This window comes from Gossypium hirsutum, chromosome D04, assembly GCF_007990345.1.
Source record: "Gossypium hirsutum isolate 1008001.06 chromosome D04, Gossypium_hirsutum_v2.1, whole genome shotgun sequence".
NCBI lineage: Eukaryota > Viridiplantae > Streptophyta > Magnoliopsida > Malvales > Malvaceae > Gossypium > Gossypium hirsutum.
Genome location: NC_053440.1, coordinates 22,807,036 through 22,816,683, shown reverse-complemented (window position 1 = coordinate 22,816,683; position 9,648 = coordinate 22,807,036). Strand labels below are relative to the sequence as shown.

The 9,648-nt window shown below is 34.5% G+C and overlaps 1 non-coding gene across 1 annotated transcript; it reads left to right on the top strand.

Annotated features, from left to right (window-relative positions):
• Positions 1-215: 215 nt before the first annotated feature.
• Positions 216-322, top strand: LOC121216560 (small nucleolar RNA R71). Its single transcript, XR_005912741.1, has one exon. It is a non-coding gene; the product is annotated as a small nucleolar RNA R71 (small nucleolar RNA).
• The last annotated feature ends 9,326 nt before the right edge of the window (positions 323-9,648 follow it).

Genomic DNA, 9,648 nt, shown 5'->3' with positions numbered 1-9,648 from the left:
TAATCGCATCAAGTTCCATTGCTTCAACAACTCTTCTGCTAGTCCCTACTCTTGTAGTGGGGTATTGATAAACGTTGTTTGCTATCCTCTCTAGAATTTCATATGCCTCATTATATGATTTATTGAGCAAAGTCCCATTGGCAGATGCGTCAACCACCATCCTTGTATGCACATTCAATCCATTGTAAAACATTTCCATTTGTGTCTAATATTGAAAATCATGCATTGGACATTTTATAATTAACTCATTGAATCACTCCCATGCTCCATATAATGTTTTGTCCTCAGATTACCGAAAAGACGTAATATCGTTCCTCAATTTGGCGTTCATGTTTGGAGGATTATATCTTAGCAGAAATGTCTGACAAAATTCATTCCAAGATGCCATCGTACCTGATGGCAATGCATTTAACCATGCTCTGGCATGATCTCATAATGAATAAAGGAATAACTTCAATTTCAAGGAATCTTTAGGAGCAACCTGCTGCCTAAATGAATGGGAGGCTTCCAAAAAGAGTCTCAAGTGCAACTATGGATCCTTAGTAGGCAATCCACTAAACTGTCCTACAGTTTATAACATTTGAAACATCATTGACTTTAACTGAAAATGTTGAGCTTTAATATGTGGCCTGACAATTCCTAGATTCAAATCATTCAAGATCGGCACTACATGTTCTCTGATGGGTTTGTCTTTGTCATCTATTATTCGAGGAATATTAGCATCCCTTCAATTCTGATGTAATGATACTTCTCTAACCTGATCATTTCTAATTATTTCCATCTCTCACAATTCTTTTCTCCTTTTTCTCAAGGGTCTTTCAGTTTATGGATCAAAAGAATACTCTTCAATTGCAAAAATATCTCTACTCATGCACCAACAAAAAACCTAAAAAATCAAAAATCAAAACAACTAATTAAGCTAAACTAGCAAAAATAAAGAGGTAATAACACACCAAAATTTCACCAATATTATCAATCCCCGGCAACAGCACCAAAAACTTGTCGCGTGTGAGTGTGTAATGCGAATGTGCAAGTATACAGGTTGAATCAAGTAATAAAGTGATGAGTGAGTATCATTTCCATAGGGACCGGAATTGATTAAAATAATTGGTTATGCTATTAATATGAAATTGACTAATCAAATTGTGCAAAAGAAACAGAGGACAGATTGATAAAGATATTTAATGAATGGATTAATAAAATCAATGATGAATGAAAATATACTAGGGCAATTGAAATGCTGTGGAAATTCTCAAAGAATAAGTGGGGAAGATTTATATTGTTGAATGATAAAGGTTGGAATTACTCAAGTTTTATTTTTTTTATCATAATAATGCCATGGCAAAACCTTGACAATTCTACTGCTTAGGGATTCACTACTGCAGTCTGCTTCTTTCAGAAACCAGACTTTGAGCTACCATTCTGAGTCTTTGTATTGTCTATAAAACTCTAGAATGATATCCAGACTGTTCTTCCTTTCCCTGTACAGATCGCAACTTCTATGTCTAAACTGCTGCAAATATTCTTTCGAATACTCGCCTGTATCAACCGATAATAATCCAATCTATATAATCTTTTTAGAATTAAATCAGATCTAACAACTTACCATATAATCATCTATGTCTAGAGCTTGCATGCATGCATTTAAGATAATCATTGTAGACACCCATTTTTGTCCGAACTCGATTGGGGGCTCATTTAAATTTTTGTTCTCTCTTGGGCCATTCGAAACGCACCCGGTTTTGGTCTATTTGAGACCTTTATTTTTCTTTTCTTTTTTTCTTCTTTCCTTTTTGGCCTGTCAAAGGCCCAAATTATTATTATCATCACTACTATTACTATTATTAAATATTATTATTATTATTATTATTTTTTACAAATAAGCAAGATTAAAAAAATAATATATCAACATGAGAGGAAAAGTAGAAAAGGAGGACGCTTTTCATTGTTTTTGTTCCAAAAAAAAGGTAAAAAAAACACAACAACTACAATCATTCTTTTTCTTTTTTTCTTTTCCTCTATCTTCTTTTTTTGGCCATAGGCATGTCATAAGGGATCAGATTTTGGGTTCCGATGAAGGGGATGCCACCGAACCATCGGTCCTCTGCCCTTAAGAGCCCCTAAAAATCTCATTTTTTCCTTACTCTTTCTAAAATAAAGGTTTTTTTTGTTTTTTTTAAAAGGCTTGATTTTGGAAAAAAATTTGATTTTTTTTAAAAAGAGAAAGTTTAGACTAAAGCGAATAAAAATATGTTTTTTTAGTCATTTTAAAGGAAAATTTAAATTTTTAAAACAAAGTTTTGATTTTTTTAACTCTTTTGAAATAAGGTTTTGATTTTTAAGAAAAAGTAATGATTTTTTATAAAGAAAACTTTGATTTTACAAATAAAAAAATTCCGGCCATTGTACGCGACGCCTCCACCATCGGAGGCCAAAGAGCAGTTGGGCTCTCCGGTGGGGGAGCCACGGCCAACATAGAAGTTGGAAGAGAAAGAGGAAGAGGTTTTTTTTCTTTGAGAAACAATAAGGTTAAAATGAAAGAATGAATAGTTTTTTTTTCATTTATAGGTGCCAAAAATGGGTAATTTATTCCCACCCCCTTACTTTTTAAATTTACAAAAAATACCCCTTTTTGCAGCACTGCCCTCGCTCTTTGACCTATTTACATCCGTAACCCTTTTATTTATTTAAACATTCGATTTAATCTGAAATTTAAAAATTAAAAGCAAATTAATTGCTACATCGTCCTCTGTCTTCCACATTTTTTATCTTTTAGTCCTAAAATCAAGCTATGTCATTTTGTTTCCATCTTTAATAAATAATTTACACTTATATCTTCCACTTCACTTGCATTTATATATTATATATTTAATGTTAATTATGCACTTTATTTTAATGTTTTATATTTATTCATACTTGTATAATTTTTATTTATTCTTATTTCGTTTTTATTTATTTTCATGTCTATTTATATATATTTTTTACACATTTCCCTTACATATATTTTGATATTATTTATTTATGTTACTTTGATTCTTTTATTGTATTATGAATAAGGCGTATTATTGTTTTTATTATTATCATCATCATGTTAAGGTCTTATTTATTATTTTTTTCTTTTTATTATTGCCATTTTGAAAGAGTTTTAACTTTTCATTACCTTTAGCTAATTTAATTAATTTTCGTATTTTATTACTGTTTGTTTTAAAAGAGGGAACTTTAGGTCATTTTTCCATCCTATAATTGTTGACATGAAGTTAGTTAAGTAGGTGTTATATTTTAATGAAACCATAAGGTTTTTACATTTGGATTTAGGTTAGTCCTTAAGATCTTACCTACCATTTACCTTAGAAAAATTATAAATAATATGTAAGATATTTTTTAGTGTTTTAAATTAGTTTTACATATCGTATAGGATTAGAATCTTAAGTTCATATGTAAAATTTTTTAGGACTTTATTCAAGTTTAAAACTAAAGATTTTTGTAGGTGAATCATAAATCATGAGTAGGTCTTTCAAAGTATTTTACTTTAGATTTTTTAAGAAAGCTAATAAATGTTATTTAAGATTTATTATTTTAGGATTTTTGATGAATTTAAATCTTAGATCAAGAATTTTAAAGTAAGATAAATCATAAACTCGACATAGAATACATTCGTAAGATCTTGATAGGCTCAACATTATTAATTAAATCTTTTAAATAATAATAATAAAAGATCAAATAAGTTGTAGATGTATTTTAATATTTCTCTTAACTTATTGGTAATTTCTAGGTTTTTTTTAGAATTCTAAAATAGAATTAATTTTAGGAATTGAAGGTATTTTACTAGAATTATCTAGGTATCTTTTAGGGTTCTCGTTAAAATTAAAATCTCTAAGTTAAGTTTCAAATTAGATAAGTTTGGTGAACACATCTTAACTGAGCTACAAGTAAATCAGAGGCGTTTCCTTTAGAGTTTTTATTTAAGATTTCCATAAAATTTTAGCTTAGATTAATACATTAATATGCTTAAATAAAAAAATCTAGATCTTAAGACCCATTAGGACTATCCCCGAATAGGCGTTGTGGGGGTGCTATAACCTTCCCCACACGTAACCATACTCTCGAACACAAAATTTCGTGATGAGATCGAGTCTAGATTTTTAGGATTTTTTCGTAGTGTTAATTCTAGATTTTTAGACGATAGGTGGCTAACCAACCGAGACCTAATTGGTTAGTGGCAACTCTATGTTAATTTTAGGCCCTCCGTGTCTAGCTTTGCTTACTAGGCCCTTGTACTCTTATGTAGGCAATGTTATGACAATCACAAATCGAATGAAACAGTAATCTACTCAAAATCAGACAATGGGCATTAAAGATAATAAAAATTCACCCAAATAATTCCAACCTAATGAGATTTAGCTCATGGGTTGGACATTCAAATCCAAAACAAAACCATCCAACATCATCATTCAAGTTACGATTCACAAAGTTAAAATCTGAAAATAAAGGTAGAACTACAAGAAGCTCTCGCTACTCCGGCTTTCACTTTAATACTTAAATTTGATGTAAAACCCAAGGCATATTTCTCTTCCCCTTCCTTGCATCTGTGATTTTTTTGCTCTGTAAGCTACTACCCTCTTCTCTTTTTTCTCTGAGATTTTCCACAAGAATCTGATGCAGAGAGAAAAACCACTCTTCGATTCCTCTCTCCACTAGATCCTCATCCCTTATTTCTTTTCTCTTTCCTCCTTTATTGGCTAGGTCCCTCCCTTTTAGCACACACCTTTTGCTTCCTTTTTTTCAGGGTGCTTTATCTTGTACAAGTACAATTGGCTGAGAGTGACGTGGATTGAATGTTGTGTCTTCTTCCTGAAATTTCCATGACATTCTTATCGGCAATCTAACCAACATTTTGCCATGACAATATTTCACTTCCAAACTTGAATTATTGCTTGTCCTCAAGCAAAATATATATGAGTATGCATGAACGTAGGAATTTTTCCAAAACACACAATTATCATTTGCTCTGTTGCACCATATGAAGTATATTTAATACCTCAATTCTCAGCAGTCTTCTATTAAACAAAAAAAATTGGTTAAAGTTTTATAGGCTTGTTTAGCAAATGAAGTGCAGAAAATGTTTAGGATATTTTTTCTCTAAATTTAGTTCTCTATTCTCACTTAATCTGTCATTTCAAAACTTTAATTACAAATATTATATATTTCCTAGGGAATTCATCTTGTCACGTGGTTTCTTTACTTGACAATCTCAATGAAGCATACACTAGATATCCAGGTAGTATATCATGCCACAATTTGAATGTAGTTCACTCATGGAGCTAAGGCTTTTAACTTAGAAGATGGATGGAGAAAACAATTACCTCCTTAGCTACTCAGCCTAGAACTACAGTGGAGTGTCCTTAAATCATTATTATTTTTACTCACTCTAATTTTAACTTCCTTTTCTGAACAATAATATGATGGAGAAAACAAAGCATTACTGACCTACTTAAAAGTTTCAAACAGAGTGTAAAACTATTGCCATGGTATTCTTTATTATTCATAACCAATTTATTGAATTTAGGTTCAAGAAATTCTAAATGCATTAAAAGAACCCTACAATAGATTAATTGCAATGATACTTAAGTTATTCTACTTTTAGGAATCAATTTTCAAACAACTATCCTAAGCTAAACATGGTTAATCAACTATCACAATTTTCTAAATTAATTGAAGAGTTATTATCCCAATCTAAAATAATCGCTACCAAACCTTCATGAAGCCTAACAATCTCAGAACATAGAGCTTTGCCAACTTTTGTGATAAGTAATCGGTCTAACTGGAATGAAGTGAGCAGACTTAGTCTATCGATCCACAATAACCCAAGCAGAGTCCTTCTTAATAGGTGTCAAGGGCAACCCATTAACAAAGTATATAGTTACCCGTTCCCATTTCGACAATGGAATCTTAATGGGTTGAAGTAATCTAGAAGGAAGTTGGTGCTCAGCCTTAACTTGCTGGCACGTCAAATGATGGGACACAAAATTGATTACCTCATGTTTCAGCCCAGACCACCAATGTAACTCTCGGAGGTCATAGCATGAAACTATGTGCTTCCCGCAAAATAGATTACCTCAAAGCCCCATCATCATGCTCACAAATTCAACCTTGAAAAAACAAAATACATTCACAGTCAAACCTGAAACTTGAAGTCTTACCGTCAAATATCTGTTGAACCTGACTGATAGTAGACTCATCTAGAAGCTACTTACTATTAATCTCATCCATCCAAGATGGCTTAACTTGAAACTCGGTGAGCAAACTTAGGCGAGCAAACATCGCCCTCAACTTGGGCATTGATCTTTGACTAAAAGTATCGACCACCACATTGGCCTTTCCAGGATGATACGCTATCTAACAGTCATAGTCCTTAAGCAACTTGATCCAATGACGCTACCTAAGATTCAACTCCTTCTGAGTGAGGAGGTACTTAAGACTCTAATGATTAGTGCAGATGATGCATCTCTCACCATACAGATAATGCCTCCAAACCTTAAGTGCAAAGACAACCGCGATAAGCTTGAGGTCATGCGTCGAGTAATTACCTTTGTGTTGCTTAAGCTGCCTAGACACATACGCCACCACCTTACCCTCCTACATCAGAACACATCCCAAACCTGTATGAGACACATCACTATACGCAACGACCCCTTTCCTAGGTTCGGGCTGAATAAGAATCGGTGCTTGAGTCAAAACCGATTTGAGATTCCCAAAGTCTGATTGCTTCTCTACAGCCCAAAAAAATGGAGCATTCTTATGTAACAACTTAGACAAAAGACCTGCTATCAATGAGAACCCCTTGGCAAATCTTCGATAGTATCCCACTAACCTAAGGAAAATCCAAAGTTTAATCACATTTCTAGGCTACTTTTAATCTAGAATAGCCTCTATCTTCTTAGGGTCCACTCGAATACCCTCGATAGAAACCACATGCCCTAGAAACATAACCTCACTAAACCATAATTAACACTTACTTAATTTCGCATAAATTTTCTTCTCAATGAGAATCTGAAGGACTACTCTAAGATGCTTATCATGCTCATCCTCAGTCTTAGAGTATACCAAGATATCGTCAATAAACACGATGAAAAACTAATTGAAATATGACTAAAAACCCGATTCATGATCTCTATGAACACAACCGGAGCATTAGTCAGACCAAATGGCTTGACAAGAAATTCATAATGCCTATATCGAGTCCTAAACGCATCTTGTGCACATTGGCCTCCTTAACCTTCAACTGGTGATACCCCGAATGAAGATCAATCTTCAAAAACACAAACGCCCTACGGAACTGATCAAACAAGTCATTGATCCTCAGAATTGGGTACTTATTCTTTACCTGCATCACAACCCTTGCGAACCAACATTTTGGCTGCTAGAGTAGAGATCACATTAGAGAGGTAATCTCAAAGCTCGCTGACCATGACAACCTTATCACCATCCCCAACCTTAAACGTCACTCTCTTAGACTCAAATTCTAATCCAACCCAATGCTCCACCAACAAATCCATACCTAAAATCAGATCGAATTCTCTGAACGATAACTCCGTGAATTAAATCAGGAATACAAACCCTTGAACCTCAAGTGGACTCCTCTGATACACTTTACTAACTCGGATAGACTGACCCAAAGGACTACTAATAAAAAGCTCACAACTAGTGTCTTCAGCCAAAATTCCCAAATTACCCAATATACTACTAGAAATGTGAGACTGCGTGGAACAACAAACAATGGATGTAAAGTAAGGTAAAGAATGCATAACAAACATACCGGCAATCACATCGGTCGCATCCCAGTCCTCTTAGTGCCTTGCCGCATAAACTAAGGCTGGCTGTCTAGCTTCAGTTTGAACCACACCTTTGCCCAATGCCCCTTAACCATGTCCACCACCATTACCCCCTCTCATATGACCACGACCTCTAGTAGGCTATTGAACAACCCTTTGAGATTGAGTCTGACCCTGAACCAGTGCCTAAACCGGATCAACCATCCGAAGACACTCGCTAATCTTATGCTTAGTGGACCCAAATCAATAGCAAACCCCAATCCTCCTCCAACATTCACTTAGATGGCATCTATTACAAAACCCACATATTAGAACCTGCTCAAATCTGATAACAGGCTCAACTCTAGCAACTGGCTCTACCTGCTGAGGTATCTCGTATCTGGCCCGTTTCATAGGTCGATGAGAAGAACTAGAAGAACCTGAATCCCTCTTGTTCTTATTTTGACTCTTTTCCTTATCCTTTTTCTCGTATACCAGAACCTTAATGTCGCATCTCAATCCCTCCTCAAATCGGATGCTCTTATCATAGTCGGTCTTAATCAATACACGAGCATATCTACTCAACCTCAAAAATTTTGCCTTATACTCGGCCACTGCCCTATCTCCTTAAGTCAGTCCCACAAACTCGCGTCTACGGGCCTCAACATAACTCGCCCCCACATACTAATTTTGGAGGGCATTATGAAAATAAGCCTAATTCAACCACTCAGGCTGAGTGCCCTCCTCCATAGTTAACCACCACTGATATGACTCATCGCGAAGTAAAGATACTGCACCCTTCAATTTTTGCTTGGTGGTGCAGTCTAGATCATTCATAATTCTTTCTGTGGCCACCAACCAATATTCGACCACAGTCGGGGCAACCCCAGCAACAACCTTGAACAATTTAGATCCATTGGACCAGAGAGTTATTTAGTTACCAACCTTCGGCTCCCAGATCCAATATGGGTCCAAGCAACCCTCTCCAAAACTATCAACATAGCCTGGGATAGTGCATTGTCCCTGATAGTCTAAGCTCTAGACTCAGTCTCAGCAGTTGGAGTTTTTACAGAGTCACTAGTGTTTAACTAGGGCATATTGCCCATTGAAGATGGCTGGGCTCGAGTTCCCCAATGATGACCATTGCGCCCACAGGTACCACATCCTCGAGATCCACGAGTACTCATTATCTTATCTACAATTTCAAAGTTTTATGGATCAATTTCGGTTTTAATACCTTTATTTCAAAGTTTTATTGAAAGTACTTATCAGTTTTTCTTAAAGAGTAGGTTATTGCACTATAATTTCTAAAGACAGATACTTTTACTAAAGTGTCCCATGTAAAAGTATATCTAAAGCATAACTAAATTTCATATTTCTTACTTGGATTGATGCTAGAGTCTCATTTTCACTTTCTGAAAAACAAAAAGTCAATTGAAATTCTCAACTAAAACCATATTTTATTTTCCTCAAATATTTTGGACCCAAAATACACAGTCCGAGTTTTGTAACCTGGCTCTGCTACCACCAACTGTAACACCCTAAACCCGGTCTAGACGTTACTATTAGATTGTGAAGGTTACATTATACGTTTGTCCTAAGTATTCTGAAAACCTGCGAGTGCTTTGATGAAAACTATGTTTTCTTATTAAAACAAAATCCATTTTACTTAAATGGTTTGTGTGATAAAAATTCTTAATGATTTAGTCAAAAAATTTGTAGCGGAAAAACATTATAGTAATTCGATCTTATATAACCTTAGTTTATTTTTAACCATGCCGTCTTGATTAAAAACACCAATTAAAATTAAGATTTTTGCAGAACAAATACCAAAATA